Here is a 27,974-nt window from a genome sequence, read left to right on the forward strand (position 1 = left end):
GAGAAGTGGCCAATACTTTATCTCTATACTGACTCATGGATGGTAGCAAATGCCTTGTGGGGGTGGCTACAGCAATGGAAGAAAAGCAACTGGCAACGCAGAGGTAAGCCCATTTGGGCTGCCACACTGTGGCAAGACATTGCTGCTCGGCTAGAGAGCCTGCCTGTGAAAGTTCGTCATGTAGATGCTCATGTGCCTAAAAGTCGAGCCACCGAGGAACATCTAAACAACCAACAAGCAGATCAAGCTGCTAAGATTAAAGTAGCTGAGGTGGACTTGGACTGGCAACATAAAGGTGAACTTTTCCTAGCTCGGTGGGCCCATGATGCTTCAGGGCATCAAGGTAGAGATGCAACATACAAATGGGCTCGTGATCGAGGGGTGGATTTAACTATGGACACTATTTCACAGGTTATTCATGAATGTGAAACTTGCGCCGAAATCAAACAAGCAAAACGGTTAAAACCTGTATGGTATGGGGGGCGATGGTTAAAGTATAAGTATGGAGAAGCTTGGCAGATTGATTATATTACACTTCCACAAACACGTCAAGGTAAGCGCTATGTACTTACAATGGTGGAAGCAACCACTGGATGCTTGGAAACATATGCCGTACCTCATGCTACAGCCCGAAATACTATCTTGGGCCTTGAGAAGCAAGTCCTCTGGCGGCACGGTACGCCAGAAAGAATTGAATCAGACAATGGTACTCATCTCAAAAACAGTATTATAGACAATTGGGCCAAAGAACATGGTATTGAGTGGGTATATCATATTCCATATCATGCACCAGCCTCTGGGAAAATTGAAAGGTACAATGGTTTGTTAAAAACTACACTAAAGGCACTTGGTGGTGGAACCTTTAAAAACTGGGATTCACATTTAGCAAAAGCCACTTGGTTGGTCAACACTAGGGGATCAACCAATCGAGCCGGGCCTGCCCAATCAGAAATTCTACGGACTGTAGAAGGAGATAAAGTCCCTGTAGTACACATGAAAAATATCTTAGGAAAGGCAGTCTGGGTTACTCCTGCCTCAGGCAAAGGCAAACCTATTCGTGGGATTGTTTTTGCCCAGGGACCTGGCAGCACCTGGTGGGTGATGCTTAAGGATGGAGAAGTTCGGTGTGTACCTCAAGGAGATTTGATTTTAGGTGAAAATATGCAATGCTGAACTGTATGATGTGAATTGCCGCACTAACAATGTTTAATAAGTGTCTTTCAGATCAAGACAATGGTGATGAAACTAGAGCTAGCTTCTTCGAGTGGCGCCCGACACCTTCTTCGAAGTTGGTGTCCTTAACCCACAAACAGTGGTCATGAGATGCACTTGTACGATTTTTCCTGCCCTGGGAGACTGTTGTGACAAAAAGACCTTAATGAACTTTTCAAAGGATGGTCCACTGATTAATTACTCCTGTGTATATATGTACATATATATATATATAGTAGTAGTGATTAATTAGATTGTATTGATAGATTGAATTGATAAGGTTTAAGTATTCAGTGAATGCCATATTATAAGGGGTGGAATGTCCTGGTTTTGTTAAAAACAAGTTTCTTTTTTAGTGAATTTGCCTGTCAGCTAAAGCCTTCATATTAGCTGCATTTTCCTGGAGAACCCGACACGTTTTGGTTAAACCTAGCAAGGGAATGCAAACTTATTGATAAGCACGGATGGACATCTCGCGAGAGGGACAACGAGAAACTGGTGACCGAGAGACTGACCAACGGTGTATAACATTCCATTCACGTGAATACTTCATATAAAAGTGGGAGATCACGAGGATCTCGTCCCTTTTGTCTCTTTCCCTTTTTTTCCTCATGGCTGACATTAGGAGAGGACCTTGCTGGTCGTCCCTGCGAACTGAGGCCTAGTGAGAGACTGAATCCAGCTCCGGTTGGCTACAGAGTCTAATCCAGGACTTTGGGTGCTGGCTCTGCAGTTGCTGAGACTTACAAGATTGGTTTTGTATATTTTGTATTATTTTCTCTATTCTTATTAGTAGCATTAGTAAAACATCTTTAACTTTTCCAACTCTCTTCTCTCTGTCCTTCTTTCCCTCCCGATCGCCTGTCCTGAGTGGGAAGGGGGGAGAGGGAGGGGCAAAAGGGGGAAGTGGGGGGGAGAGGAGGTTAACAATACATCTGCCAGGGTTTGATTGTCACCCCGCAATCATAACCCTCGACAAGAAGCTAAACCAATCTGCCTTAAAAAACTTCAATCAGCCACCAACAACCTAAACAGAACCTTAAACAATCTACAACAAATTACCTAAACCAAACAAAATAAACCAACCTAAACAATCCTAAAACAAACCTATCTAAACCAAATGATCTAAAAAAATCCTACCTAAAACAATCTAAAACTACATAAACCGGCATTTCTCAACCAACCTTAAGCAACCTAGAACCAAACAAGCTAAACAAACTGAAACCAACCAATCTTAACCTAAAATAACCATTAAACAATCTCAAACAACTTAAAACCAATCTAATAAAGGATAAAACTACCTAAAGCGACCGATCTAAACCAACCTCAAAAATACAAAACCAAATGACATAACCTGACCAAAATGACCTAAAGCAAACAACCCAAAGCTAAATAGAACCACTGAAACCAGCCTACAACGACCAAGCTAAAAACCAATCTAGATCAACTCAACTTCAACAACAAAGCTAAAACACCCTAAAAAACCTCAACAACAAAAACCCAACCACCAGCCGCCCTACCCCAGGCAGTGTCTCACTTGGATGTGCCTGCAGTCTTGGAAGCCTGACTACCCCAGGTTCTCCTCCTAACGGACCCTGAGCTTGTTTGGAGGTCCTCAAGCACAGCGCAGCTACCGTATACCCTTGACCTAGCTATGGTTCGCCTCTAGCCGGGAACGTCGTCCTCTTTGAGCAAGGCAGGGAAACACGTGGAGCAGGGAAGGAGGAAGGGGACGTCTGCCGAGACAGCAGAAACAGCCCAATCGAGCCTGGTGATTAGTGGGGGGACACGTGTCCCAGCGAGATTGCACTCACATCCAAAGCATCCAGACACAACCGAAAACCAACTAAACACAATGTACATCTAACCAAACCACCTAAAGCACCCTCAACAACCAATCTAAGCCACCCCAGCCTGAAGGAACCCATCTGCAAAACATGCACCGTGCATAACACTGCCCTAAACAACCTACCAGGAAATAACTAAACCAACCTAAACCAAACAACCTGAACCAACCTTAACAGAAACCCTTCAAGCGACCTAAACAATGTAAACCAAACCTGCCTAAACCAACCTACCTAAAAACACAGACACCCACCAACCCACCTAAGCTGCTTACTGAAAAGAAACAACCTCAAATAACCAACCAACCAACCCACCCACCCACCCCCAACTTAAAATCATCTAAACAAACCTCAACCAAACTACAGAAAACAGCCTCAATGAAAACAGCTTCAGATACGCCACCTACAGCAACCGACGGAAGACAACTTCATCCAAAAATCACCTGCATCAAGCAACCTGAACCCACCAGCCTTCAACAACCAGCCTCTCACAACCACCCTCAAAGAACCTGCCTCAAACCAACCTCAAACGACCGCAACAAACTGAACCGAGCTACTAAAACCAGAAACCTAAACCAAACTAACACAGCCAGTGCTAAAGAATCCTCAGAAAACAGCACCAACCAAAGAACCCAGCAAAACTGAGAAAAAGAAACCTCCTCAGCTAAACCACACAGAGCAGCGCTAAGAACATCACATCAAACAACCTGAACCCGCCCACCTAAACTAACCAACCCAAACCAAGCTAAACCATCAAACCTGAAACAAGCAGCTAAGACCGCCAACCTAAACCAAACTTAACAAACCTTAACCTAAAACAACCAGCCTTCAGTGACCTACGAACACACAACCTACCAACAACGTAATACAGCGTCAAACAACCACCTTCGAACAACCAGTCTCAAAAAGCCTACCAAAACCAACTCATAGAAACTGACCTACACCAACCAAACTAAACAAACTTAAAAAACCCCAACAAAACCAGAACAACAGCAACAAGAGAAACAACACCACCACCACCAAAACAAAAAAACAAACAAGGTAGAAAGAAACAGGCAAAACCCAAACAAGTTACAGACAAAGAAGGCAGATGCAGGGAACAGGATGCAGAGGTGTTGCATGGGGACCCAGTGCTTTGGAACAGCCACTGGTGTCCTGTCAGGAACAGGAAGCAACATCCGCAGCTGCCACTCGGCACCTCTCCCTGCGGGCAACAGCAGCGCCTGGCCGGGACCAGAGCGCTTCTCGTGCATCCCTGCCCAAGAAGCACAGCAGCAAAACAAGCTGTGGAAGGCAAAACACCTGCTTGTCATCGCTACATGTGATGCTTTGGAAAAGATCCCACAGTACCACATACCTCTTCTTTTGTGCGTGGTCAGTCCCGCGCCTCATTCTCAAGGTTCTCCCTCTTCAGGAACCAGGGAAAGCTTGGCCTCTATTCCTGCTGCTGCTCTCTGCAGCTCTGGGACTTGCCTTTGCCAGCCTGCAAGGGCTGTTTGTTCAAGCTAAAGTGAAGAACGCAGCAGCCTGCTCCTGGCTACACGTGGGCTTGCGTTAAGGATTGTGAGCACTGGCTCTGAAACAGAGTGAGAAACAGAAATGACATCAAATAACATCAAAGGAAGTACATTAAAAAATAAAATCAACCAGAATAAAATAGAAACACTTGTATCCATTGCGTTTTGTGTCCTGGGAAGTGGTTTTTAGGGAAGAGTGAAGGAAGGGAGAGGGAAGGGGGAAGGGAAGGGAAGGGAAGGGAAAAGAAGGCAGAGGAGAAAAGCAAGCCCTGACAGAGCCCTGAGGGCTCCATACCTGAAAGAAATTGTGCTGTTTTCACCGAAAGCAAACTGATTTTCTTCAGGCAGTTAGAAACCTTTCTTTTTCACAGCTCGCACGCTCATTATTTGGAATTAGTTTGAGAACAAGAGCTAACACCCCAGCACAGAACTAATGCTTGTAATTGCTCTGGTCTGAGAGCCAAGGACATTCTGACTGCTCTGCCCAGGGATGGGACCTGTCGAGGAAGGGGGGCAGAGATGGGACAGAGCTTGACTGACATCCAGGCTGATCAAGAAGAGTATTTCATCCCATTAGCATCACGGTCATTATTATAGGAGGGAGAGGAACTTTCTCACTCCCTCAGGCGTGCAGTGGAATCTTGATCAACTGGCCACATGGGTCAGGAAAGCTACCTGGCAAGCAAAAAGATCCATTGCACTCTTCTGCTCAGCACATCAAGATTTGCCCTCTGAGTCGCGGCAATTTCTTGAATATCACCAAGAATCAAAACAGGTTTCAAAGAGCAACATGGCATGACCAAATAATAAATACTTCTCTTTAAGTCCACTCATTTGTTTAATCTTTGCCTAGACCTTCAGGAAATGGAAAACCAAACTCACTACGGAGAAGTTCAACACAACAACCCACGCCAAATCAAGGCTACCAGGTAGGAACCCGATGACAAGGATCGGTCACGCAACTGCTACTCTATGACAGGGCTGCCCCGAACAGATCACCCCCAAGGATTCAGTCCAAGGCAGAAACTACTCAGCTGGCAAACATTCCAAAAAAACAAACACGTTTGGCTTACAGACCTTACAGCAAGTTTTCCCTCAGGAAACACAAAATGAAAGAGCAACAAGAAGCAGAAATAATACTCACAAGCCTGTAACCTCTTCGACGGGATTTTCCCGCACCGGCCGACACCGCCGGACCCGGCGGGCACAGCCGCTCCCCCCGCTCCAGCTGCCCGCCAAGCGGCGGCGCCGAGCGCGCCATCCACGCCTGCCGCAAGCGGCCTCGCCCTCTCCGCTCGCCCTCTCCGCCCGCCCGCCGGGCACAGGCCGGGCCCCAGCGCAGCCCCGCCCGGGCACCGGGAGAGCGCGGAAGCGTCGCGGCGCCGCTTACCGAGCGGCAGCAGCAGCTGAGAGGGGCTGTCGCTCGCCTTGGCCGCCATGCTGGACACAGACCCGAGCAATCGCTACCGCCTCCCGCAAAGACCGAGCCAGCAGCCCCGACGAGCGGATGGCAGAGCCGTCGCTCCTCGGCCCCGCGCCGTGTGCCGGTAAACGCGGGAACGAGCACTGTCTCTTCAAACACCTTTTGCATTCTTCATCCTACAGCACTAAAGAAACAGCAGAATCCCTTAGCGCAGGATAACTGTGCAATACAAGTGCCAGGTTTGTCGTGCTGGTAAAAGATATTGTCAAAAGATGTGCGGCTGTCGGTCTTTCCTCAAGACAAAAGGCAAACGAGCTGGTTCCATCCGAGGCGAGGCAAACCAAATGCAAGCACTGACAGCACTGCAGAGCAAAATGGCCCCGCGACGGGGCCCTCGTGGCCCTGCGGGCCGCCATGCCGGCCACCGCAGCGTTCGCTGGGGACGCCGCGAGCCTCTGTTGTGGCAGTTGGAGCACAGCCGTGCCAGCCGCGCCAGCGCTCGGAGAGAAGAGGCCGCAGCGAGCAGAAGAGAGAAGAGGAGGCTCACGGACCCCCCGGCCCATGGCTCCGCCGCCCAAGAAACGGCGGCAGCCTGTCGCGAGCACCAGCACCGCCCACAGGCAAGAGGAGGAGCCGATGGAGGTTGACCCACCCCGGGAGGAGGAGGAGCAGCCCATGGACATCGACCCGCCTCGGGAGGAGGCGGAGCCGATGGACGTGGACCCGCCTCAGGCAGGGCTGCTGGGGCACAAGAGCAGCATGGGCGGGCAGCCCCCAGCGCCGTGGTGCCCGAAGCGCCGCAGGACGGCCGGGGGCTCTCCCAGAGCCCCCAAACAGGCGCCTGGGCACAAGCGGCGCCGCCCCCGCAGCCGCCACTAGCCGCCTCCGGGGCATGGGACGGGATGGGATGGGCCGGGCCGGAGCAGCAGCCGCTCTGGAGCCGCAGGTGAGCCCGGCTTCCCAACCCGCACCCCCGGCCCTCATGCCGGGGCATCTCCTCTGCCCTGGGGCCTGGGGAAGAGGCGAGGAGAGTCGCTGCCATCTTCTGGTCGGCAGCCCCAGAGCACCGGGAGGAGTCCTCAGGAGCCCCCACAGACGGCCAGGACACCCAAGGGCAGCGCTGGAGCTGGAGCTTGCCTTCAAGGGAAAAGGTTTGCACATTGCACAAATAAGTCAGACTTTTTCTCCTTCTCCCTGTAGACGTGTATACAGACTCTAGAGTTAATAGAAATGTGTAGATATAGAAAATAAAAAGCAGATGTGTGCGTGCGTGTGTGTGTGTGTGCCCACAGAAGCCCACTGGAGACCGCCAGAGACCGTCGGGGACCAAAGGACGCCGCTGGAGGACGTCGGAGACCAAAGGACAGCGTGGGATCTGCACCTTGCCTTCAAAAGAGGAAAAGTTTGGAGACAAAACCTTACGAGGTATGCTTTGTATTCAGAGCCTGGTCTTTTGGAACCCTTCTCTTACTCCTCTGATTGGGTGAGATTCAAGGGTCTCGTTTACTCATGTGTTCTCTGCTCCTCCTCTCCTTCCCCTCTTGCTGTTTTCCTCCGTCATCTCTGTTGTGTCCTCTTGTTACGTGCAGTAAGTTTCATCTCTGGCATTTTGTTTTCTCTGCCCAGGTTTGCTCATGAATTCTTGACAGGACACTTGGAAGCAGGATTTTCCAAAGCGTTCTTGCCCCCAAGGTCCGTCAGGTGAGAGGCCTTTGGGCACTCTCCCAAGTCCAGGAGATGGCTCCAGTGCAAGGTAGGACAGGCTAGGCTAGGATAGGATAGGCTAGGGCTTGGGCAGGTCCTGGGAGGCGTGAGCAGCCTGTGGGACAAGGAGCCAGGTCTGGCTCACATGCTCAGGGAACAGCCGATCGCCAGCACTGGGGTCAGGAAGGAATTTTTTCCCCCGGGGCAGATTGGCACTGGTCCCCGGGGGTTTTTTGCCTTCCTCTGCAGCATTGAGCATGACCACTTTGCAGAGCTCCTCTGGGCCCTTTTGGCTCGGATCCTGCCTGCTGCTCAAGCACCAGGAAGATGGCCTCTCGTGCCCTGCAGCTGGGGGGAGGAAGGCTTTTTTTTTCCCCCAGGTGGGACAGCAAGCGTCTCCGGGGGTTTTTTGCCTTCCTCTGCAGCGCTGAGCACGGCCCCTTGCCACGGCTTCTTTGGGCCATTTGGGCTGGGTGCCTGCTGCTCCACGAGCTGGCCCTAAACTTAGCTAGAACAGCCTGCCCAAACCAGCATAGAACAACTCACCTAACCCAACCTACAACAACAGCAAGCAACTAACCAACCTTCAAGAACCTAAAATAAAATAAAAATAAACACTTTGTATCCATTGTGTTTTGTGTCCTTGAAAGTGTTTTTTAGGGAAAAGAGGAGGGAGGGGGGAGAGAGAGAGAGGGAGGGAGGGGGAGTGAGGAGAGAGGGATAGGACGGGGAGGGGGGACAGAGCGGGGAGTGCGGGAGAGAGAGGGGAAGGGGGTGGGGGGAAGAGGGGGGGAGAAGGGGTGAGAGACAGGGGATGGGGGGGAGGGGAGATGATAGAGGGAACTACCATTTTAAGGGTTAACTAAACATATCATGGGTGCCTACTAACAAACTACCACTTTAAGGCTTAGGCACACAATAAGTGCTTAGTTTAGAGCTTTATGTAGACTTATGCTAAGAAAAACAGAACCCCCTCGAATGCCAAGATAAGAAGTTTTACTGCACCCAGCTGTAAACTTGAGGAGACAAGATAACAAAGATTTAGAGCAAAAGGGGGTGCCAGCCTGGTTTCAATCGACTTGGCAGCTTGGGTCCCAGTCAATTCAACATAATGAGCCAAAGGTAAAAAGTTCACTGTGAGGAAGCTGAAGGAGCCCTCATCCAAAGACCCCTCCTCAAGACCACCAGATGGCACTGCGCAGGCACAACAGGGAGCTGTCTAGGAGGAGACTTTGCAAATTATGACCTGGGACTCATTTTAATAAGAAGCGGGGAAAGGTTACGAATATGTATAGGCGTTCCTGTGGTTATTATGAATACCTAACACCTTGCTGTATTTAAACACACCTCATAGCCTTAGAAGGTGCGCATGGATGGTGGATTGATCCCCCTTGCACCCGATATCAAATAAACATACCTGCTTTATAACCTTGCACGTTGTAAAGTTTTATGACCTTATAGGTTGTGAAGTTGTTTCCACGTATCAATTTTGGCGACCACGAAGGCACAAGCTCTGCCTGGCTGTGCGGGCCGCCTGAGAGAAACGGACCTCCCAGACATGTCTCGAACCTTTTGGTACAGAGGGTCTCCGTTCCGCTCCTGCTGGTCACCGCGGGGGCAGACGACGACTTTTTGAATTAAGGGGATAGGTATGCTTATGTTTTACTGTAACATGTGCCTGCAACATGGGGGGCCAGTAACTGGCGAGGGAAGCCTCCGCATGGCCAGATTCCCCATATTGATGTAAATGGGCACCTACCTAAGGGGATTACGGACTTGACTCCACCAGAAGGGGGTCAGCCGCTACCGATTTTGGGGGTAGATCAAGTAACCCTGAGCCTTCTGTTGCGTCCCGGTTATGAGAGCCAGGATGGACCCGCTAATGACTGCATGGAAGTGGGAGAAGGGTAAACAGACTCTCCAGTCATGGTTCGAGTCCCACTACAATTGTCAGGGGTTCGAGTCCCCATGGCAATTGAAGCTTTATAACATCTTAACCCCTCAGGATTGATTAAGAAGTTTTTGTGCCCGGTACTGTGCTTTGTGTGAATGAGTGCTTGAGATGCCGTCTGAGTGCGAAGCGAGTGAGGAGTCCCGATCCACGGTTCCATGGTCTCCGCAAGGAGATCGGGCAGAGGTGGACAAAGCAAACGATAGGTGTTTGTTGAACTAATAGCTAGCTTGGTAATCATGTGTGTTATCTTTATAAGTGCCCCGACATTCCATGCCTGTTGTAATAATCTTCAGTGTACAACCATCTGTACGATGAGCAATGTAGCTTTCACACGAGGTAAGAAATGCTGTTTTGGGATAACAGTTGTAATACCCCAGATGAGACACTAATAAAAGGCTTGCCCAGTCCAGCTTGCTGAAGGCGGTGTGGGGGGGATGGGTGCCGATGGGGCTACAGTGGGCACTGATCTGTTCTGCCAGGGAGACCCAGCGGTGCCTCTACCCAGCTGAGCAGTGAGTGGCTTAAAGGTGCAATGCTAAAATCCAGATATTGCCTTGAATGAGTGCAACTGTGATCTGTTTGCATATTTGAGCTTGGTATTTGGTCTGCATGTCTGAGTATTTTAGTTTGCATATTTATATTTGGTACCAAAATAATTTTGTTTGGGGAGACAATTACAAAATGAGAACCGGTTCCGATACTAAAGTACCGCCTTGCTCCCCCTTAACATGCGTCTTTACACATCACACTAAATGAGTGGGGGGAAGTGAATGTGAAATTCTGGCTTAGCTGTATTGCAGTTAGTATTGTTCTAGGGATAGACCAAATTGGACCTAAACTAATGTAAGGGATTGATGCTTAATAAGCTGTTTATTGACATCTGTGAGAAATTACAAAAGGTAGGAGCTGAGGGTTTATAGTTGCAGGAATTAAATGAAGAGAGAAAAAGGGCAAAAGGAGCCCAAGCCTACGCTGTGAAGTTCGAATAGAAATTTCAAGGCCTGGCAGCTCCCCCTCGATAAGCTGCAGCGGGAAGAAAAAAGAAATAATAGAAGAAGAAAAAAGAAATAATAGAAGAAGAAAAAAGAAAAGTAAGGAGCTGACTGCCCAGTAAAGCGGCGAAAAAGGGGGGGAGAGCGGCGGCTGCTGGAGCTGGAGCTGCAGCTCCTCTCCTCCTGGCTCGCCGCCCGCGGGGGATGAAGCGGGGGGGCAGTCGCCACCGCTTGGCCCCTCCGTCCCCTGCTGGGCTGCTTGGTTGTGCGTAACGCGCACAGAGCATTCGGATTTATTTCCCCTTAGATGTACACCTTCTGACCCGGGCTCAGAAGTAGGGATGCAGCAGTTAGTGTTGTTATTTACAAGTCAGTCAGCAAACGATATTCTGAAAGCAACAGAAAGTCGGAATTTGGAAACACTGTTAGATGAAGCCTGGAGAGTATTTAGTAACAGGGAAGAAGACCGTGGGAAGGATAGGTATCTGCTAATAGCAGCACTACAAGAGAGTAGGGAACTGAGAACTGGAAGGGCTGGAAGGTTTCCAAAGCCTTTAGAAGGAGATCGGTGTGCATGGTGCGGGAAAAAAGGACGTTGGCACAATGAATGTCGAGAAAGGCGCAGAGGAAGTAGGCAAAGGGAGAATCGGACGGTAGCAAATGTTGAAAGAGACGGATGGAGACCTGGGGAATCCACCCTAGTGAATCCACTGGTTATAATGAAGCCAGGGAAAGAACAAAAACAAGTGAAAGTTTGGTAGATACAGGAGCAACATTCTCAATTCTCAATGCCAATAAGTAATGACTACATAGTACTAAAGGGAGCCACTAGCCAAAGTGAAAGAGCGTAGTTTTGTGAACCTTTGAAATACAGATTGGGTAAACAAGTAGGCATTCACAAACTTCTGTATACGCCTAACTCCGTGAAAGCTCTTTTGGAAAGAGACCTAAAGCTCTACCCGGGTGACTGCATAAGAAACCTGGAAGGTTAATATACAGGGTGTTTCCAAAAGGCGGACCCAGTTTGAAGTCACTGCATCTCTGCAACCACAAACTATCAACTATCCTCTCTATGTTGTCCATACGGCAGGTGATGGGAATACTGCGCATTTGTAAAAAGCTTACTAAAACCTGATGAACCATTAAACGGCTCGTAATTTTTTGTGTAATTGTAACATATTTGGCCCATCTTTTTGAAACGCTCTCTAACTTCCAGCGACCTCCTTCCCCCACAAAAAACAGCCCCCTCCCCACATCGCACCGCTGGAGCAAACAGCGCTCTGCCTCTGAACAAGCCCCCTCCGCTTCCTCGCTGGGCGGGGGGAAAGATGGCCGAGGCTGGGCTCTTCCCCTCCACACCCCGGGGCACCCCCTGCCCTTCCCCTTCCACTCGGTGCTGCGCCGCCCGCCGCCGCTTGGGCGAGCCCCGCGCTGAGGAAGCGGCGGGGGCGGCCGGGTGCCGGCGGCGGCTGCGGGGGGTCCCGGCGGTCCCGCCTGCCCCCGCTGACACTCACGGGCGCCGGGGCTGCGGGTGGGTGCCGGGGGCTCCGCGGGGCCGCCCGCTTCCTCCGCCTCCTCCTCCTCTTCTTCCTCCGCCTCCTCCTCCTCCTCCCCGCGGGGCCTCAGCACCGCGGACAGCGGCGGCGGGGCCCGGACAGCGGCGGCGGAGGGCGGCTCGGTGCCCACCCGCCCCAGGGCGCGCCGCGGCCGGCCCAGGGCCGAGCTCACGGAGCCCATGGCCGCCCCGCGCCGCCCGCTGCGCCCCGCCGGTCCCGCCTCTGCGCGGGCAGCGGCCCCCGGCACGGCCCGAGCGCCGCTCCCCTGGCCCCACCTCCCCACACGGAAGAAAAGCTCCCGCTCCGGGCGCGGCCGAGCTCCCCCACGCCTCACCGGGACGTTGTGTTTCTTCCCCCGCCCCACGCAAAGAGTGTGGGGAGACAGGAGGGGAAGGACCCACCCCGAGCACCCCCAGACCGGCGCACCCTCCTCCACAATCCCCGGAGAGCCCCGTCCTAACCCACAGGTGTCGGCTGCGGTACGTGAGCGCCATTGGCACCAGGGAGTTCACGGCACTGTTTCAAAAGACACATTCACGCTGCTCTTCATCCTCTTCATAATGGAGCGGGAGTAAATCCAACACTTTTTGCTCTTTCTTAATGTCCTTATTTGTCGTTCAGCATTGTCTCAGGGACCAGTCAGAGGGTTCTCTGCTCGCAGACGGAGAGGCAGCACGGTGGTATCCAGTGGACTCAGCACTGTGCGCTCTGCTCTAGCCGACCCTGCCTTTCCAGAGACACCTTCCAACCTCAACTGCTCTGTGCTATTAGACATTACAATATCATGTACCATGCTATATTGATAGCTTGTAACTGCAGAGTTTAGTACTATAGGTAGAGTCCCCAACTATAACAGCATCACTTGCAGAGGTCTTGTACAATCCAAATGCAGCTCTGAGCTGCTGGAGACTTCTATAGTGGAATTTAATCTCGTATCCGTAAAACAGATATTGTAAAACTTTACCAGGGCACTTCAGTACCATCCTAACTGTGATAGATGTTTCCTTAGATGTTTAAAGCAACAGTAGAACATAGATACGCTTCCCTGAGCATATTGTCCCTGTTTCCTCACCTAACGGCTCAGCAGTACTGACTAACAACACAAAAGTAACCGGCTGCATCCCTACCAAGAACGGAAGTCAGATAATTGCAGCCTGTAGTCCCAGGCTTGTCTGGAAGGAATGTGCCCCTTTCCCAAGCAGTTCTGTGCCTCAGAGCTGACTGCTGCCAGCTGCTCTGCTCTCCTGTTACAGCGAGATCCCAAAGCAACTCGACACTGACACAATAAACTGCGAATGGGAATTTCTTTGCTAGGGCGGTCTGCCTCTTCTGGATGAAAACAGTGCCACTGCTGCATCGGAAAGCAAGAAAACAATGGCACACGCAGCCTGTTCTTTTTAACCCTCTGCAACCGTTCCACTAACTTTTTTTTTTTTTTTTGTCTCAGTGTCTCTACCTGTGTTTTCTTCTTGATTCTACTTGCAGAGAAGACAGTTTCAGCACCAAGTAGCATTTCACAGAATCACAGGATCACAGAATGTTAGGGATTGGAAGTGACCTCGAAAGATCATCCAGTCCAATCCTCCTGTCGGAGCAGGAACACCTAGATGAGGTTACACAGGAAGGTGTCCAGGCAGGTCTTGAATGTCTCCAGCGTAGGAGACTCCACAACCTCCCTGGGCAGCCTGTTCCGGTGCTCGGTCACCCTCACTGTGAAGAAGTTTGTTCTCAAATGTAAATGGAACCTCCTGTGTTCCAGTTTGTACACACTGACCCTTGTCTTACCATTGGTTGTCACTGAGAAGAGCCTGGCTCCATCCTCCTGACACTCACCCTTTACATATTTACAAACACTAATGAGGTCACCCCTCAGTCTCCTCCAAACTAAGGAGACCCAGCTCCACTCCCTTAATCAACTTCGTGGCTCTGTGCTGGACTCTCTCCAGCAGTTCCCTGTCCTTCTTGAACGGAGGGACCCAGAACTGGACACAATATTCCAGATGTGGTCTCACCAGGGCAGAGTAGAGGGGAAGGAGAACCTCTCTCGTCCTGCTAACCACCCCCCTTCTAATACACCCCAGGACACCATTGGCTTTTATGGCGACAAGGTTCAGCCGCCAGGGCTGTTCCCTGCCTGAGAGCACAAATATTTGCCGGCTGAGGGGAAGTGCCAGCTGCAACGGGATGCCCTTTCCCTCCACCAGATGACAAGGCTGCAGCAAAACCCAATAACTTTTCAATTCTTGTGAAAGAGGCCAGAGAGAGACCAGCAGATAGGGCAAAGCACTGACTATGCAAATGCTACTTGATCTTTTGGAAGACAAGCGGGGCTGCTGTGGCAGATCGCCACCACTGGGGTCAGGAAGGAATTTTTTCCCCTGGAGCAGACTGGCACTGGTCCCCAGAGGTTTTTTGCCTTCCTCTGAGAAACAGACAACCTACAAACACACAACCAGCCTCAGACAGCACAAAGCAACTGAAAACAACAAACCCCAAACAACCTCAACCAAGCTAAGCCAAATGACCAAAAAAACCTAAACCACCAAACAACCAAAACCAAACCTACCAAGAAACCCAAACTAGACCACCTATTCAACCTAAATCACCAGAAAACATCTCAACAACCTCCAACAGACTACCCAAATCAAATCCCCTAAGCCAAACTACGCAAAAACAACTAAACCAACCTCAACCAAACCACCCGAACCAACCTCCACACAAACCCTTGAAGCAACCTCAACTGTTGCTTTTTCCATGCGAGCCACGGAACCTGCCACACCAATATGATGTTCACAGAGTTCACTTTATTGTCGGACCGGGCTAGCTTTATAGCAAAGCTGCCCTTTCCATGCGCCTTACTACTATGTGATTGGTTGTAACTCGAGTTATACAATAACATGACAGGCTGCATGTACTGTCCACGCGCTCTGCACGCATGTGTCCGGCGATTGCTCACTCATTATTACCTTCTATTGGTGCTCCTTTAGTTTCTTCTGTCCCTGGCTTCACCTCTCAGCCAGGCTGGCGACAACCCCATCCCCCTGGGGCGGGGGGGGACTCTGCCACTACACTCAACAATGGAAACCAAACCTACCTAGACCAACCTACCTAAAAACACAGACGTCCACCAACCTACCTAAACTGCCTACTGAAAACAAACAGAAACAAATCAAACCAACCTCTAATAACCCACCTAAAACACCCAACCTCAAATCATCTAAACAACCTCAATCAAACCACCTACACCAACCTCCAGCAAAATACTGAAAACAACCTCAATGAAAACAACTTCACATACCCCACACAAAACAACCGACGGAGCACAACTTCAACCAAAAATCACCTCCATCAAGCTACCTAAACCCACCAGCCTTCAACAACCCAGCCTCCCACAACCACCCTCAAAGAAGAACCTGCCTCAAACAAACCACCTCCAACCACCTCAACAACCTCAACCAAGCTACCAAAACTAAAAACCTCCCTCCACCAAAACAGCCCCTGCTTGGAAGGGCTCCAGCCCGGCTGCAACATCCGCAGCTGCCACTCGGCACCTCTCCCTGCGGGCAACACAAGCGCCTGGCAGGGACCAAAGCGCTCCTCGTGCATCCCTGCCCAAGAAGCACAGCAGCAAAACAAGCTGTGGAAGGCAAAACACCTGCTTGTCATCGCTACATGTGATGCTTTGGAAAAGATCCCACAGTACCACAGACCTCCTCTTCTTTTGTGCGTGGTCAGTCCCGCGCCTCATTCTCAAGGTTCTCCCTCTCCAGGAACCAGGGAAAGCTTGGCCTCTATTCCTGCTGCTGCTCTCTGCAGCTCTGGGACTTGCCTTTGCCAGCCTGCAAGGGCTGTTTGTTCAAGCTAAAGTGAAGAATGCATCAGCCTGCTCCTGGCTACACGTGGGCTTGCGTTAAGGATTGTGAGCATTGGCTCTGAAACAGAGTGAGAAACAGAAATGACATGAAATAACATCGAAGGAAGTAAATTAAAAAATAAAATAAAACAAAATAAAATAGAAACACTTGTATCCATTGCGTTTTGTGTCCTGGGAAGTGGTTTTTAGGGAAGAGTGAAGGAAGGGAGAGGGAAGGGGGAAGGGCAGGGGGGAAGGGAAGGCAAAAGAAGGCAGAAGAGAAAAGCAAGCCCTGACAGAGCCCTGAGGGCTCCATACCTGAAAGAAATTGTGCTGTTTTGACTGAAAGCAAACTGATTTTCCTCATGCAGTTAGAAACCTTTCTTTTTCACAGCTCGCACGCTCATTATTTGGAATTAGTTTGAGAACAAGAGCTAACACCCCAGCACAGAACTAATGCTTGTAATTGCTCTGGTCTGAGAGCCAAGGACATTCTGACTGCTCTGCCCAGGGATGGGACCTGTCGAGGAAGGGGGGCAGAGATGGGACAGAGCTTGACTGACATCCAGGCTGATCAATACAAGAATTTCATCCCATTAACATCATGCTAATTATTTAAGGAGGGAGGGGATCTCTCTCACTCTCTCGGGCTCTTTCTCTTGCGCACATAGTTTTGTTTCTTTCCTCTTTTTCTGTCAGAGCCGGGGGAGTTTTGGTGCGGGATGTTTTGTTCGGCCCTTTGCCGTTTTGCAGAGGCCTCTGGGCTTTTCTGCCTTTTTCCTTTTTTATCTCTTTGGGATCAACTGTGGGGACCAGGTGCCCCTTCCTGGGACCGGCTACTCGGTGTGGACAGAGTTTGTGAGAACTGGTTTGAGTACCTTTTATTTCTATTTTTTATACATACATATATATATATTACTAGTGGTGTATTAATATTTTGTTATATTATTACAGTGTGTTTATCTCACTCCAAGTTTCTCCTTTCCCTTTTGATTCTCTCCCCTATTGGGGAGGGTAAAGCGGGGTGGGGGTGGGTGTGAGCAGCTATCGTGGTTGTATTGCTTGCTCTAGTTAAAACACAACAAAATGGTAAAATCAGTTTAACTCAATATTTTTTTTTAGATCTGGGTAGTTTAAGGAGTCCTTTTCCATGCATGCAGGCCACACTTCAAGGCACTCTTCCCCTCTCTAGACAACCATTTCTCATTTCCCTCATGTCCAGACACCTTCACTGTGATGGCAGAAGCACTCACTTATTACTTTCTCAGCAGAAGTAACTTTCAAACATGTAAAATAACCTGAGGCAGTTCTGGGGTGTTTAAAAAAATATAAGTCTTCAACCACTTATGCAAACAAACAGGATAAGATAACTAACAGGATTTTTCAAAGGGCATCTTCTGGTACTTCAGTCTGACTCCTAGATTCTAAAACAGGACGTTGCAAACTGTTATTTATATATTCTCCTATTTGTTGTCTGGCAACATCTCATCCATATGTGCGGTGTTACTGTATTTCACAGAGTGGTATTGATCTCAGAAGCAATGGTTATCTCAAACGTTAAGAATTAACTGTCATTAACACATGTAGCTGTGAGCTGTTAGCTAGATGCATATTATACTAACGAGATCAGAGACTTGTAATCCCTAAGAACACAGCAGCACAGGTTGAATAAGAAATCTTTGCTAATGAAGTGGACTGTCTCTGTTGCAGCTCTTAGACCTGAGATATTACTTTACACATTTAGCTACATGGGCCTCAAATGACACAAAACAACTCTGTGTCAGGGCGTCACATAAGTGTGGAAGACTGTGATAGTGTGAATTATTTGTCTCAAAGCTTGCTTTCTAAAATAATATCCTTAAGGTCCGCTTGTTACAGAGAAATGCTCGCTCATGCTGCTTGCTTAATTGGGCCTGCTGTAAAGGTCTAAATACAGTGAGTTGAGGTGCAAAATGCATGATTATTGTGAATTGTTAAAACTAAAAGAATGCTTGAAGCTTACATGTTAAAATTAAATAGATTGTCTTTACTCTGTCTTTAGGCATAACAATAAAATAAGATTGTTTAGCAGCGTCTGACGTCGTTTGTGTCTTAATCTCTCTCGGAATAATTTTCGAAACTTCCTGAGTCCAAAATTGGACTGGGAAGCCACACTGCGGGCAAACACCATAACTACAACATAGCTGACTTCCATAGCAGCTGCACATTGGTCTGAATTCATGTTACAATTTAGTAGGTTTATAGGTGTATGGGGATATAGCGGAAGATACGGCGAGGAGATTAGTTAAATGTAAATACGCTGAAGTGACTTGCATCTGTCTGTAGAAAAAGCACGTACATCACACTCATTGTTTTACTGACCTTGTGTGCTGGATGAGTAGAACCTCTGTGTTAGATAACACAGGCCTGTGAGGAACTCTAGGCACCTTATCACTATGTCTGATATCCCTGCTTTGTTGTGAGAAAGAGCGGGAGGCTGCGCCTGCCTGAAGCCTTGGAATACAGGGGAGCTCAGCAGGCCCAGCGATCTTCCAGCAGGGCTGAACTGACCAGCGCCTGTGTCCCTGCTGGTGTCACCTCTGCCTGGGAGCTCAGGTGTGGCTTCGGAGATCCCTCAGTAGAGACATTACTAAAATAAAACTTGCTCTTACAATGCATCCGTGGCCTCTGGCTCTTCTTGCAATGTGCTTGTGTATGTGCACACAGTCAGTTCTTTGCTTTCTTCACAGGAAAGTGCAATGCTGCCTGGCTCCCTGCTGCCTGTAGAAGGGTTCAGGCTCTGTTACTTGTTGGACTGTGCATAGCACTAGAAGTTGACAGGAGGAAACCACCTTCCCAGTCCAGCGCCAGTCTGGGGAAGAATGAGTGACTGGAGAAATGCTTCATGAAAGGAAGCATGTTCTTTGTCCTTTTAGAAATGAACTGTAGCGTTTCTAGACAGAGTTGTTTCCTTGAAATGAATAACAAAGACAAAAGCCAAAATGTGTGTTCTCTGGGAACTCATTTCTGTTTTGTAGAGCGTTGTCTGTCTGCTTGTCTGGCAGTAACTGACTTCATCTGCTGGGAGAGTAAGATCATATTGAATATAAAAACCGCTTTTGTGGTCAACCCTGAAGTCTCCATCTGCTAAAATGTTGTAAAACAAGAACTGTCGCATATGGGTTTGTAGAACTCAAACAGAAAATCGTGTTTATCTTTCATAGCTGGTTCCTGGAGAAGAAGGACCTGAAGTATGAATTCAACAGTTATCATCTACAAAGACATGTTTTATGTAGGTGTATAATCTAAACAGAGCTTTTGGGGTGTGGGTGGGTTTTGGTGTGGGTTGTTTTGTTTTGTTTACAAGCTCTTGCAGCTGACATTTGATAAAAGGTAAGCAGTTCCTATTCAGGGAATGTGCGTTGCTAATGAGAATACTGACTTTGTATGTTGAACTCATGGCTTCTTGTAAAGACGCACTGATCTCTTCTGAATCAAAGACTTTCTTTTTGTTAGTTACTGTGTTCTGTTCTATAAGTGCACAAGCCATAGGTAGTTTCCTGACTGGTTGATGGAATGGACAAATAATAGTTGTTTTTCAGCTGCTCTAAGCCTTTTGTTTTTCAGTGTCTGGTGCGTTTGTTTATGGCCCAGGTCTGTAGAAATCACCAGTTGTGAGCTGATGTTGCTCTTCTTTGGGGTACAGGCAGATACTAAGCTGGATCATGTGTTTAAACATATCTTCAGGCTGTGTCACCAGAAACCATGTGATAAAATGCTGTAAAATTCTGGCAACTCCTCCAAGTGGATGCATCTGTGTGGTGCTCAGCAGCCTTTGGTTCTGCTGGCTTTGAGGTTCAGCTCTCTCGGACTTCTTTTGCTCGGTAGCTCCACTTTCTTGTAGTGAAGGCACCGGAATGGTATTTGGCAAGTGACGACAGACAGACCAGACCCAGTTCATGTTCAAGGGGTTAAAAATGAAAACTGGAGCAAACCTAAAAGAGGGCTGGTGTTAAATCTTCTTCTTCATGTCAGTGGTGATTCTGCTTTCACCACCAAGTGGTGCTGTGTGTATTTAATTGCACTGGGAGCTGCCTGTGCTTGCCTGTGTAGTTCAGAGCAGCCATTAGAGGAAATGTTCTGGCTGCGTCTGTTCTCCTGTGATATTAAAAACTTCAGAGATATTGGGAGCAGCTACTACTTTAGGAGAATTTCTATGAAGTAAGGAATTGCTGGTTTTATTTTGTCAGCATGGACAAGAAAAGAACTGATTCTAACTCATGTCCACTGCAGCTTATGCTTCCCTGATCCACTGCTCCACTCATCTCTGTGCATAAATGTCTTTGGAGAGGAATGGCAGGTGCTGGCTCTTCCCATGGACAAGTAGGGTGCTGTGTGGGCTCCCAGGGACAGGACACGCTTTGCCTTCCCGTCTCCAGAAGAAAGAAGAGTTGAAGAAGGGGCCTCAGGAGCGAGAGACTGCAAAGAAGTTGCTGCACTAGATCCTTTTTTCTTCATTTATCTGTCAGAAAAGCTGCGTTCTGCTCACTGTGTCTTAGCTCAAAACACAGTGAGAGCTTCTTGCTTGAGCCTTCTAAAGGAGAAAGACCCTTCCCTATCTCAGGGAGTGTGCGACTTTTGACTCGCTTGTTCTGAATCTATGAGCTGCAGGTACCATGTTCAGATTGTGTGGTGACAATCTATACCACTGACTCCCTGAATGGGTTTTCATTTCTGACCCTATTTCCTTCTCCAGCACTTTTCACTATATAAAGAAAAAAAATATTTTTAGAAAAAAATTAGATTGGATTGGAACATCATGTTGATTTTGGTCCCAAAGACTTTGTTTGCTAGAAATAAGTTGAGTCTTCATCAGATCACTGCAGAGATTTCTAGCCAGTGTAGAACTATTGCATTATGTTGTTTTTAACACGATTCAATGCATGTTCCAGTGTGTGCATTTAACTTCTACTTCACTCAGTATTTTGAAAACAGCCTTAAACTGAAGCGAGCTTTCAAGCTTGGGAGAGAAAAAGAGACTCCAAGGTCTGCGGACATCACTCTAAAGACAGTTTCTGTGCATCCAAATGCTGTTAATCCTTGATAATATGATGGTTGTGTGATGGCTACGGAAAAACACAGAGGGGCAGCAATGAGGAAAGAAGAACCTTTAAAGATAGTCTGGTGTTGCTCACATCCCAAAGGAGGATGATCAGTTTCCGTATCATTCCTTACAAATGCTTGTCTAATTTATTCTTTAAAAATTCCTTTAATGTTACTCCTGTTGCAAAGGTTGCTGCATACCCTAAGTTTTTCAGGTGTTTAACTTAAGCCTCATAATTCTGTGTCCTGTGTGCAGTGGATGTACACAAAAGTTTTTCTTCATAACTACCTTTTACATGTTTAAACACACTTGTTTCTCTTCACTATTGCCCTTTACAGGTTGAGCAGCTGGTTTTCGATTTGCACTTTGAAGTCGGACTTTTGTTCCCCTTTGGACTTTCTGTAGAATCCCAGAAGTTGTACTACACCCTCCTCAAAAGGCAAGACATCATCTGGAGGGTTCAACAGCTAATCTGTGCAAATACAATGCTGCAAAAATAACGCGTGGATGTACCTACTGAAGTGTCATGTGTGATGAGGAGTCACTGGGTGTTTTAATTAGTGAGAAATGGTACATAAAAACTAGGTGACAGAAACAGGACATGAGGCTGGCCTACTGTTCTTCAAGCTTGCGGTGCAGCTCTGTGGGCTTTGGATGACTGAAGGAAAGCAGGGGGCACAGGAGAGAGCTGCTGCTGGATCTTAATGAAAGATGGCAAATGATTTGGAGAGAGGTTTTCAAAGTCAGAAATGCAAGTCAGGAGCCCAGTTCCAAATTGCCTGTGAAATCACTGTGTACTTCCCTCGCTTGTGTAACATTGTGTATTGTCTAGAAGCTTTCATTTCAATGTTAAGAAAGTTACAGTTGTCTGATAGGTGATGTAATGATCTCGTAATAACAGGTATAATGAAAGTAATGGAAAATGTCAGTATTCAAAACAGAGCCATGATAAATTATTAATGAACTTACACAACTGTTGCTTACCGTACCTTCCATGTTACAGCTGTCGTTAGGCATTGATGCTGTTTCCTCAGAGTTCGAGCTGTAGTATCTGATTTTTGTTTCAGGGTGTGTTCTGAAGCTGCTGATGGCAATGCCTTTGGCTACAAAGTGTAGCAAATATTTTGTGGATTATCAGTCTGAGCAGCAGTCAAACAGCATTCTTTTCAAATCACTAAGGAAGAAAGTTGTACCAGTTCATCTCAGTTCCCTAATACCAAAGGTCTTTTTCACATTTATTGATCCTTTTGTATTTTGTTCCTTCTTTAAGGTCAGTTGATGCCTGGAGGGAACTGTCACATCTTTGAAAACTCCTTGTAGCTACAGAAAAGAGATTTGTTGACTTCCTTGAGTGATAAGTAGACACTGAAGAAATTATATGCTGCTCATCTCTAAATCCGAGATAGGAATTAGGAAGGAATGTCTTACTGGAAAATAAAATAGGACTGGGCCCCTTGAGACAGAAATATGTTGATGAAATCGTGTAGTGTTATTAACCAAGACATAGTGACTCTGTGACCAGGAAACAAACAGATCCTATGCTAAAATAGTGTTTGTTCCAGGTAATTCACGTCAGTCTCTCCAAGCAATGGATCTACTTTGCAAGTGAGAAAAGATGGACCTAAATATTGAAACAATAAGGGCTGTTTTTCTTCCCCCGGATCAAAACTGACACAGCAGAGCCCATATAGTTTTCAAATCAGTAGCAGCTCCTTCACCTACTTGCTATCATACAGAGCAGAATCTGTACTTTCTCCTTCTGTATGGCTCTTGGAAGAAACTTGGTTGCACTTGTTCACTTGTTCACTTGTTGCTAAGAACGGGATGTTGATCAAGTGCAACTGTAGCAAATACTTGATTTGCTTAAACAATTTAGAATTTTCCTGTGTTGATTCTCATCAGAAAAAATTAAAACGTGAAAAAAAAAATACTTTATGGATTAAACTATAAGATTGTTTTAAACAAAAAGAACATCATTGTTTTATAGAAAGTAATTTTTTATTTTCATAGCACTTTGAAGTGAGGTAAAATAGCTGTCTGTAAGCACAATTTTGAAACAAAAGATATGTCATCTCTGTTATTCTTTTTGTGGCCTTCTAAATGAAAAGTCTGTGTGAACTCTTGTTATCTGTGTTCTAGAAAACTGATCTGCTTTGCAAGCTGAGATGATTCTGAGACAGAACAAAGCATGAGAGACATGGTCTTCTCATTATTGTATAGTTTAAGCATACTATGTAACAGCCAAATCTTTTTGTGATTTAAAAACTTCATTTAACTACATAAAGGATGAATGTGCTGCATGAATAGTTTCTTGTGTTCAAGCATATTGCCAGTGTTTTACTACTGAGAGAAATCCTAGCAATTGCAAACAACTAGATAATTCATCAGAAGCCAAACATATATGTATCTCAAATAATTTTTGTATCACAGCTAGTCTAATGCATTAACTTTTTATGTTGGGAGATTTTCTATAATAATCTATTTCTTGCTTCGTGGGATAGACAATGACCAAGTTTCTTGAAATATCTAAAATGAAATGTTGGATGAGAATAGAACAGCGACAGAACCATTTTTAAGTGCCTATGCGATATTATAGATTGTCTTCAAGTTCGCAGAGAAAAGGATACTTTGGTTATGATAACAAAATATTTCTCTTCCACATCTGTAAGCTATACTAATTATTTCACACTTAGAAGCTTAAAAACTCCTGAGAAGTTTATTTTAACCTCTTAAGAAAGGCTTCTTGGCTAACATGGTATTTTTCCATTTGTGTGGTCTAGATTAACTTGTATCATTCTGAACGACAACTGTCGAGGTGAAAGTTTTATTTTCACGTATCCTGGGTATCAGAAATGATAGGCATAAGTAAATTGTCAGAGGTTTGAATTTACAAGTGTACTGAAGCTTTTAAGTGCCTGATTCAGGTTTAAGAGCAGAAGAAACCCTACTGAACTCAAGTGGGACCATGTTTTTGTGAAGCAGCAAATCTGGTTTCAGTACACTCAACACTCATTTAGAAATGCTGTAACTACATGGTGCAAAGCAGTGAAATCTTGTGAAGTTGCTCTTCTAACATTTTTTGTGAATAAATTTTGAGTGAGCAATTTCTCCTGGCAAACTCTCTGATGGATCATGTACTGTTTCCTCCCCCACAAAGCATAAGAACTGTCATAAATATCAGATTGTAAATTCTGGCTCAATCAAAAGAAATTTGCTTAAACCTGTCAACAGGAAATTTCAACTTTTAGGTGATCCAAGTAGTGCACAGACCTGATAATAATAAAAATTGAACTACAGTTTCCACACTCCATTGGAGTGAAACCAGAATGTACAGTACTTCCACATCCAGCTTAGCTGTAACCAACTGGTTTTGCCATATTGTAAGTAATTATTTTTATCTTATGTTGAGTTTCAAAGTTATTATGAATAGTAAGCTGTGTGTATACCATACTGCAGGATGTTTAGTAAGTTGAAGTGAATGTTTTCTAGCAGCACAAGAAGAAAATGATGTCTAGCATAGCATTATAATTGAACCCCAAAATCGTGACATGAGAATTTTGCCAGGGAGTATTTGTAACAGAAATCCACGATACTGTTTTCGTCACAAGTGAAGATGTCAATTTTCAGTAAGATGTGGCTAAATGAAACACGTAGGCAAGAAAGCATCTTTTATTGAACACAGAGGAATTAATATTAAACTGAAGTCAAGTTTTCACATAAAAATTCACTGTGCTTGTTCTTAAAGTTTTGGATTACATAAGAAGGAAAGGCATGTGTCCCGTTAAGTCAACAGGCTTTTTCTAAGGTGTGTACTGAAAGACCATATATTTCATGCTCCAAGGTTAAATTAGCATCACATGCAGACAACAGAGGCAGCTTTAAAAGTGAAATCCTTCAGTTTCATGCTCCAAGTCATCGATGCTGCTAAGCCTTCTAAATTGTTGAAATTTACACCAAATTTAAAGCTAATAGTTTCCTCTTGCGAAGGCTTAATTGTACCTTGGGGAAAAGTTGCTTCCCTTTGAGATTAAAAGGGAAATACTTCTATGGACAACAGCTGCATAAAATGTAAACTTCTCAGCCATGTATGCTGGCTGCAGGACCTGTGCTAATCTATAGAAAAGCAAACAAATTCAGTGAGTTTTCTCTGCAGACCAAAATGATGTGAAATTTTACTAATTTTACAAAAATGACATTTCTCAGTTACCCGTAACAATGTTTGTTGTCTCACGTTAAACATTTAGCTGAAAGTAAGCTGCTGTTCTCTGCCAAACTCTGGTTGTCCTCTGCACCAAGAGTGGGATCAGGGGCAAGAACTGTCTGGTCAGGAACCTTGGTCAGAGCTGTGGATGTGAAGCTCTTGAGGAAGAGCTGTTTTAGCTTAATCCATGATCCTCCTTAACAAACGAGAAACAGCACTTTACTTGCAACTGATTTTTGTGATGTTTCTTTTCCCCATCTTTCTCTTTATATTTCTGACATGCTGGAGTCTCCCAGAGGATGGGACGGTGTCATGAGCGCTCAGGCAGAGTATATCCACTTTAGTTCAAATAATTGGCATGTGTTTCTTAGGCTGCTGCCTATAAAAAGCACTTAACTATGGCAATAGTCCCTAGTGACAAAGTGGATGGGTTTGTTGGTTTAATTAAACCTCACTTGCACTGCTGATTTCCCCACCTTATCCCCCATCAAGCTTATATAAAAAAATCAAGTAACAAGGCAGTCTAGAAATGGAAATGTGAGTTTTAAGGCAAGAGGAACTGTCATTTAATCTGCACTCCAGCAGGCCATGAAGAAGGTTTGTGTCAGGCAATTGCTAAATCAAACTTTGTGTGATGGCTATTTATTATGGTAATGATTAGGGATGAACCAAAATTACATGATGGCTGTGCAAGTGTAAAGAAGTAGCTGAATTTCTGTGGTCTATTTGTTCTGGATGCACATTGTTTAATGCACGTGTATAGCTAATATTCACATACTTAAGTAGTGAATTGTTCTAGCTTGTGTCTACAGACTGTCAATGACCCAGTGCTGAATGTGGTGAATATTCTGAGAAATTAGTGCTGAAATTCTGAACTTGCGGAAGAGAGATACCATCTTGAAGTATTTCTTCAAACGGAAGACATCCACTAATACTTCAAGTGCCGTTTAATCTGAATGTTACATTGTGGCAGTTTCTTTTGATATCATAGCGTAACATTAGGATGGTGTTTCATTTTTTTCACAGATATTTCGCAGCTCGCAAAGAATGGAAAGCTCAGGAAGACAAAAGTACAAAAGCTTTATTTTGTACATGAACATCTATCAGAAAGCAGTTGGAAAACATCCAGTGGCAAACATATCTTTGCAATATATCTTTACTCCTCTTTGGTTATTTATCTCTCTTCTCTTAGTTCTGCAAAACCTTCCAAGCATTTAAATTGTCTACTCTGTGTGTATTGATTTGTGCATTCATCATCTTAAATTACATGTGCATAACACAGAGTTGTTTTGCGTCATTTGAGGCCCATGTAGCTAAATGTGTAAAGTAATATCTCGGGTCTAAGAGCTGCAACAGAGACAGTTCACTTCATTAGCCAAGATTTCTTATTCAACCTGTGCTGCTGTGTTCTTAGGGATTAGAAGTCTCTGATCTCATTAGTATAATATGCATCTAGACAATAGCTCACAGCTATTTGTGTTAGAGGAAATGACAGTTTATTCTTAACATTTGAGATCACCATTGCTCCTGAAATCAGTACAACTCTGTGAAATACAGTAATAGCACACATATGGATGAGATGTTGCCAGACAACAAATAGGCAGAATAGAAAAATAAAAGTTTGCAACGTCCTGTTGTAGAATCTAGGAATCAGACTGAAGTATCAGAAGATGCCTTTTGAAAAATCCTGTTAGTTATCTTATCCTGTTTGTTTGCAAAAGTGGTTAAAGACACATATTTTTTTCAACACCCCAGAACTGCCTCAGGTTATTTTACATGTTTGAAAGTTACTTCTGCTGAGAAAGTAATAAGTGAGTGCTGCTGCCATCACAGTGAAGGTGTCTGGACATGAGGGAAATGAGAAATGGTTGTCTAGAGAGGGGAAGAGTGCCTTGAAGTGTGGCCTGCATGCATGGAAAAGGACTCCTTAAACTACCCAGATCTAAAACAATATTGAGTTAAAATGGTTTTACCATTTTGCCGTGGTTTAACTCGAGCTAGCAATACAAACACAAGAGCCACTCATTCACTCCATCCTCCCGCCCACTCCCCAATAGAAAATGAAAAGAGAAGGAAGAAACTTGGATAGATAAACACAGTGTAATAAAATAACAAAATACTAATATACTACTAGTAAATACATATATAAATAGAAATAAAAGGTACTCAAGCCAATTCTCACAAACTCTGTCCACACCGAGTAGCTGGTCCCAGGAAGGGGCACCTGGTCCCCACAGTTGATCCCAAAGAGATAAAAAAGGAAAAAGGCAGAAAAGCCCAGAGGCCTCTACAAAACGGCAAAGGGCCGAACAAAACATCCCGCACCAAAACTCCCCCGGCTCTGACAGAAAAAGAGGAAAGAAACAAAACTATGCACACAAGAGAAAGCACCCGAGAGAGTGAGAGATCCCCTCCCTTCTTAAATAATTAGAGTGACGCTAATGGGATGAAATTCTTGTATTGCTCAGCCTGAATGTCAGCCAAGCTCTGTTCCATCTCTGCCCCTCTTCCTCGATACATATGTTAAAAGTTAGGATTAGAAAACCAGGAATAAGTAGGATTCATGTCCTTAGTAGGATACATCTTCTCTCCTTCTCCCTCTCTCTCTCCTTTCCCTTCCCTTCCCTTCCCTTCC

At 46.0% G+C, this 27,974-nt stretch overlaps 1 long non-coding RNA gene across 2 annotated transcripts in view; it reads right to left on the bottom strand.

Moving 5' to 3' along the window:
* Positions 1 to 3,369: 3,369 nt before the first annotated feature.
* LOC136097539 (uncharacterized) overlaps positions 3,370 to 27,974 on the bottom strand; it is a 77,307-nt gene continuing 52,702 nt past the window's right edge. Inside the window, exon 4 of one of the 2 annotated variants that reach the window (XR_011737639.1) lies at positions 3,370 to 4,632. This is a non-coding gene — a long non-coding RNA (uncharacterized lncRNA). The remainder of the gene's footprint in view (positions 4,633 to 27,974) is intronic. The other variant, XR_011737638.1, reaches the window with a different exon arrangement.

Source organism: Patagioenas fasciata, chromosome 2 (assembly GCF_037038585.1).
Source record: "Patagioenas fasciata isolate bPatFas1 chromosome 2, bPatFas1.hap1, whole genome shotgun sequence".
NCBI classification, from domain to species: domain Eukaryota; kingdom Metazoa; phylum Chordata; class Aves; order Columbiformes; family Columbidae; genus Patagioenas; species Patagioenas fasciata.